Below are 7044 nucleotides of genomic sequence, written 5' to 3'. Positions count from 1 at the left end.
TTTTTTTTTTTTTTTTTAAGTGAACAGAAAAATAATCCAACCGTTTGCAGATCCTTGGGATATCCTGAGGAGATACAGGGTCAAGTGAAGATAGGGAAACACGGCCCAGGGCAACAAGCCTCTGAGGACTCTGGGAAGATTCTGGAGACGGGACAACCAGTCCAGAAGCTGCCGGTCCCTGGCAGCCACGGGAGACCCCTGAGCAGCGGCCTTTCTTCCAGCAAACATCCGTCTCTCTCCTCTTTGTCCTTAATGACCACAGCCGGGGTGGGGGGGCAGCTTTAACTCCCAAGGACGCTGTTTGTATCCAGTCTGTGAGGAGAGGCCTAAATTGGCATTCCACATCATAATAAAAAAATTCCCAACAATTATTAAAAGATTCTTATCTCTTGCTCCCTACGTGGATAATGAGGTCCTTCTCTGCTGGACTGAGACAGGCCGTCTCTGCTCTCACTTAATGAAACAGGACCGAGTTTGCAAATGAGCCTGCCCCGGCTCTCCCCTTAACCTCTGCTTGTCGAGTTGTACATCAAACCTCCTGGCTCTGTCTTTCCTTATTAACAGCCCGTAATCTTAGCAGGGCCCTTGCCTTGGCACTTCCTCTTTGCGTGTACAGATCTGGTTTTCCCTGGACAGAATGACTGGGGGCGGTGTTGCCTTTGTCTCTGGGACTGAGGTTTTAGGGGATCGAGGCACTCCTGCTTTCATCTAACAAGAAGGGCTCAGAACACTGAGCGAGACAGAGATGGAGAGAGAGCGTGTGTGTTTTTGCTGAAGAATTGCTAGCATTCTCTCCCTGAGATTACTGGTGCTGGAAGCTGTGTTTAGTAACGGTTCTGATTGGAAACTCTATCTGCAGCTGTGGGGTTCAGGGGTTCATCTCCTTCTCCAGGCCCAGTCTACTCCTGAGGGCAGGATCAGGTCAACTGAGTCATCATAATAGAGGTCGCTGCGTTATACTTTTCCAAATTGTCCCTCTTCCGGGAGTCCCAGGGACTTTCCTTTATTTTGACCCCCACAAAAACCTTTGAAATAGGGATAGCTCTGCTAAGTGTAGTGCTTGACAGCTTCTCCTTAAAGGCCCACCCCCTGCTAGGGCAGCAAGGGGAAGGTGATCGTGTGCCGAAGGGGCAATCTTAGGAATAGTTTGATCCAGGCAGTCTCTTGGGTGTATAGGCTCTTATTTCAATAAAATGGGAGCTGATGGGCTCTTTGCTCCCAGAAGGTGTTGACTTTCTCTCTCTGGAGTATGGCCAACAGTACAGCTCTTGAGGGAGATGTTCCGTGGAATATTAACTACCCTCCATATTTTAGGAGGGCTTCACTCAGACTCCGGGATTCTATTCCAACTGTCTATTGCTACCTAGCAAAGTATCCCTAAACTTAGTGGCTTTGAACAAAACCAACCTTATTATACCTCCTGGTTTTGTCAGGGCTCAGGAATGCAGGCAAGGCTCGTTGGGGCTATTCTGCCCCTCGTGGCACTGCCTGGCATCTCGAGGTGGTATGCAGCCAGTGATGTGTTTGGTCTGAAGATCCAAGATGGCTTTGCTCCCACGTTCAGTGGAAGACGGGTACTCTTGGCAGGCTGTCCAGGCTCACCTGGGCTCCTCTTCTTGCCATGTTTTCTCAGGGACTCTCCAGTGGTCTCTCCAGCAGGGGACTGGACTCCTTACATGATGGTTCAGGGATCTAGGAGTGAGCATTTCTGAAGATAGGAAGCAAAAGCCGCTGGCTTCTCGAAGTCTGGGACTGGATCCTGGCTCTGCATCAATGCTGCCCAGATTCCAGGGGAAGCAACATGCCTTGGGAGAAGGAGTTGGGTTCCCAGTCCAATGCTTACAGAAGAAGGTACCAGCAACACACAGAAAGGCCTGGAAGAGTTGCTGGATGCCTCTTGATAGAATTGACTGAAAGAGTAGCGGGAATGGGACCAGCCTCCCAGTCCCTATATGAAGTCAAGCTTAGGAAGTGGCAATCACAGGAATATGACTTCCAGTATCCAAAGATATTACGGGAATCCAAGGAGACGGAGGTCCTGAGACTTGAGTTTGCCCTTTGCTGCCCACCAAAGGAACACAGGGCAAAGACCTCAAGTCAATCCAGTGTCTGCTACCAGCTTCACAGATAACTCCTTGCAGCTCGGGAAGTTGAGTAATCCATAGTTGATGGCACTCGTACCCAACGACCTGTTTGTCTCCTCTGCAGGTGTAAACATGACTATACTCTTATTGCTTACTATTGGGGTCTGGGGGGAATCCAGAAGCAGTAGTTCCTTCCTTCCTACCAAAGCAGGAATATTAAGTCACCTCTCTAGCCTGTGCCCCAGCCCTATTATTGCCATCCCTTCCACCAGTCATAAGCACTCCAGAGTGACAAGCTTGAGACATGATGTACACCAATTCTCCTTCCATTTTTTTTCCCAGCTCAGCACCTGGAGTCCCCATTCCACCCGATGATCCTCGGAGTGACACAAGAGAGGAGGCTAGTTTCAGTGGTACCCAAACCTAGCTGTGCATACGAATAACCTGGGAAACTTAAGACAAAAAATGTAGATCCACGGGATCCCCTTAAAGTGATCTGGATTCAGGAGGTCTGGGCTGGGACTCAGGAATCCCCAGGTCCCCAAGTCTTCCCTGGTGATTTTGATGTGAACCAGTGCTCGTCTAGATGCATTTTATTAACTTCCAGCTATGCTGGGTCCTCATTTCAAAGGATGGGGCCAATTAGCTCTCTCGGTTGGCAGGACCAGCTTGGTTATTGAGGAGACAAAGACCCAGGGTGTGTTTTCTATAGTGAGAGCCTGACCCATGACCTTAGCCAGCTGCCTTGCAAATGCCATTGGTCACCAGGGCAACCCAGCCAGAGAGGGCTAATGGTTCAGAGCAAATGCATCTTCGCTACGGGTGCGGGAGGGGGAGGAAAGACAACTCTGTCCTAAGAACAGACCATACGGACTCTGTCACATCTGAACAGCATCATCATCTTTTATCTGAAACTATGTGATGGAACTAGACACCTCCTTGGTTCTTAAGACTGTTGGCCATCCCAACAAAGAGTCCCACCTCTACCCCTTTCCTCCACGGACGTCTTTGTTCAAAGCAAGATGAGGTAACATATCTCTGTGACATAGCAGTTAAGATATAGCCTCCGGAGCTAAAGGCCTTCTGTGGATTCATGGCTTTAGTGTTTGTGAGCAGTCTGTGGACAAACAGGTGAATGAACCTCTGTGGCTCCGTTTCCTCGTTCTGCAAAATTCTGGTAAAATTGGTGCCTATCTTGTTCTCAGGATAAAACACCAGATAGTACATAGAACAGATTTGACTTAGCTCAGTATGTGCTCTGTAGGAAACACTCAAGAAATAGTCTCTGTTGTTCTTGCTGTTATTATGTTTATGAATGATAAATCTCTCTCATCACTTCTACTTTCATGAACGACATCTCCCTCAGCTTGTCGCCCCTTGCCAGTAATTTCCCTTCCTGTGATCACTCCCCAACTTTGGTCCACAGGGAGCCTTCTAAGAGATCAATCTTAATAACTCATTCTGCTTAAAGAACTTACTGGTTTCCATCTCCTATGACACTAAGTTCAAATCATTTACTTGGTACACAAAGTCCTTCTTGGCTTGTCTGAGATCTCTCCTCCAGGCCACCCCCCTTGCTTTCCTCTGTATAGTAGGTACCAAACAGAATTCCATGTCTATAGAGATGCCTTTCTGTGGTTCTCTTCACAATATTTTTTTCTGCTGGCCAAGACATCCATCGCCTTGTTTTCTCCACGGTGAGCCTAAAGTCACCCTTAAAGACCCATCCTGAAAGACACAATGTCCCAGGTCCCTCTTTGATGCCTTTAGGTTGGAATCAGTCTCCTCTGCGTTCCCATATTTCTCCTTATTCCTATCAGAGTAGGGACTTACCTCCAAAGACTTACTTAAGGACTTATCTCAAAGCTACATCGTAGGTGCCCGAGGTTTAGGCTCAAGGAATGAAAAGCTCAGGCTCCGAGGATGCACATTCCTGGGTTTAACTCAAGTCCTAACCTAAGTGTGCCTCCATTTTCTTCTCTATAAAATGGGCATAAAAGTACTCCTTTCCAGAGTTATTGTAAGGATTAAATGAAATCATGGAAGAATAATACACAGCAGAACATACTAGTACTAAATAGGCACTAGCTGTTTTTTGTTTGTTCTTTTTGTCTATGGGTCTGTCTTCCCCGTGAGTTTTTTGGGGCAGAGCCCTTGTCTTTTACGGCTTTGCATCATGAGCTGCCCAAGCAAGGCCTAGCACTTAACAACTGCTCAATGAATATTGAAAAGTCAATGGGTTCATACTAATTCTGAGTTAGACATTAATGGATCACCTGCTTATGTTACTATCTGAAATGTGGTAAGAGTCTTAGCCTCAGATACTGGAGCCCAGCCTCCCTTGTATTCCTTGCTCCCATTCTTTATTCCTTTTCTTCTCTCCCTCTCTCCCTTCCACCCTTCTTTTTCTTCCTCTTTTCCATCCTGTAGTCCTTCTTTTTCTTCTTATCTATTGGAATGATAATTGATTAATTTGCAATGAAAAAATAGCCTTGTATTAACCAGAAATACTTTGAGGTTAGTGACAAGCCATCCTATGACCAATTTGAAAGTGTTTGGTGGCTCATAATTAAAAATTGCCAGACTTCCCAAGGAATGAAAACAGCCTGCCTGTTGAACAGCCACTAAGGAAACTTGGAACTGGATTCTCCAGCCCTACTTCGAAGCCTGAGAAGACAGTAATCCCAGCTGACTGCATCACTGAGACCTTAGGGGAGCCAGAGTCACCCAGCTAAGTTGCTTCTGGACTTCTAAATCTCAGAAACTGTGTGATAATAAATCTTTGTTGCTAAGTTTAAACTAAGTTTGGAGTAGTCTGTTACACAGCGATAGATAACAGATACAGTCCATATCAACAATGTGTTCTCTACTCTCAGTCAAGAAGAAAATTCGTGGAATTTATAAGTTATTTAAGAAACGTGTATTTAGCATGAAAAGAGAGGTGAGAAAGAATGAAGTGAGCAGCAGGTTATTTTTAAAAACAGTAAGTATTGTTAATATGTTTATATTATAAATGTTAGTAGTACAAATTCAGATAGTATAAATATTATAAAATAAAATTTAGACTCTCTCCATTCCCCAGTCCTATGCCCCCAGGTCAATAATATCATTTTCTCCCAGAATGTATCCATTCATATATTAGTAGACATACAATGTATCATTCACTGATTAATAGATTTCCAAGGGTGGTCCCAGGCCCAGCGGCAGCAGCAGCATTACCTGGGGATTTGTTAGAAATGCAACATTTCAGGGGCGCCTGGGTGGCACAACGGTTAAGCATCTGCCTTCGGCTCAGGGCGTGATCCCGGTGTTCCGGGATCGAGCCCCACATCAGGCTCCTCTGCTATGAGCCTGCTTCTTTCTCCCACTCCCCCTGCTTGTGTTCCCTCTCTCGCTGGCTGTCTCTATCTCTGTCGAATAAATAAATAAAATCTTTAAAAAAAAAAAAAAAGAAATGCAACATTTCAGGTTTTGACCCAGACCTATTGAATCAGAAATCCCAAAGTGCGTCCAGCAATCTGTGTTTTAGCAAAACCTTCAGAGGATTCTGATGCAAAATAAAGTTTGGCTCTACATACCATCCTGCAGCTCACTTCTTTCACTTAGCAGACCATGGACAGCTTTTCATGTATATATATTTAAATGATGCATTATTTAAATAGATAGGACTTTGTCATATGTATACCTCACACTTCATTGAACAAATCCACATCCATGTCTGTACCCAAGTTTCTTCAGTATCATAAACAGAATTAAAAAGACTTGCGTTAAGTTGATGTGTTATAGATGGATGGATGGATAGATAGATAGATAGACAGATAGACAGATGATTAGAAGCTTTACAAAAATTCTCTAACAGAAATTCCCAGAAGTGGTACAGTTAGGTCAAAAAGTAAGTGTATTTTGAATTTGGACAAATTCAAAGTTCTCTATAAAACTATTGAAGCAATGTTTAAAAGGTCTACTCCTTGAAATCTGCTTCCGTACTCGGGCATTATTATTAATGCTTAAGTGTCATTTTGATGGGTTAAAATCATTACTCCCTTTATCCTGCATTTCTTTATTTATGAGTAATATTAAGTGCTTTTCATAGTTTTATTGACTTTTTTCCCCCTATGAACTGCCTTCAGATCATTTCTTTCCAGAATGAAGATTTCAGCAAAGAGCTTATTCTGACTGGTTTGGGGGTCGTTACAAAGTTGAAGGAAAACTGCTTTATTAGCATCCTGCCGATTGCCCTGAAATGTTTTAATATGATTCGTGAGAAGTGATTGATCATAATCAAAAAGTTAATCACCAATCAGCCCTAGTAATTAAGTCATAATCATATTTGCATATAGGTAATAATTTATGCAATCTTTAGAGAAGGAAATTTAGATAGGACTTATTGACTGCGGAAGAGGTGCCAAAGGTGTCAGTTACGGGGACAGTGATTTTTACAACAGCGTGGCTGGATCCTTATGGTTAGTTCACTGGGTTAAAGAGGCAGGCTGGACAGTCATGTCCACGGACTGGTTGGCATTTTTCTACCTGACTAGCTGCATCCTGGTACACCATTTTACCAATGGGGTATTTTAATTTCAAGGACTATGACGATGATAAAAATATGGGTGGTTCAGGGCAAATCCAGTTTCCACGCTCAAATAGAGCTCACAGTGTACCCACACAGAATGGATCTGAAACACAGAAATGATAAGCTGATTTAAGTCCAGTTCAGTCAACATTTTTGGTAAAGGGCATGATAGTAAATATTTTTGGCTCAGTGGGCCATATGGTCTGTGTTGTAACTACTCAACTCTGACATCATTTTAAAAGCAGCCCTAGATAACACATAAATGAACGTGCATTGCTGTGTCGCAATAAATCTTTACCTATACGAACAGTGCACCGGATTTGACCCATGGGCGGTCGTGTGCTCACCTCTGGCTTAGACATTCTTAGTGGACCATTAGTTCAGGGT

Source organism: Ailuropoda melanoleuca, chromosome 13, assembly GCF_002007445.2.
Source record: "Ailuropoda melanoleuca isolate Jingjing chromosome 13, ASM200744v2, whole genome shotgun sequence".
Taxonomy (NCBI): domain Eukaryota; kingdom Metazoa; phylum Chordata; class Mammalia; order Carnivora; family Ursidae; genus Ailuropoda; species Ailuropoda melanoleuca.
The sequence above is the reverse complement of the archived record's forward strand: the minus strand, read 5'-3'. Positions refer to the sequence as shown.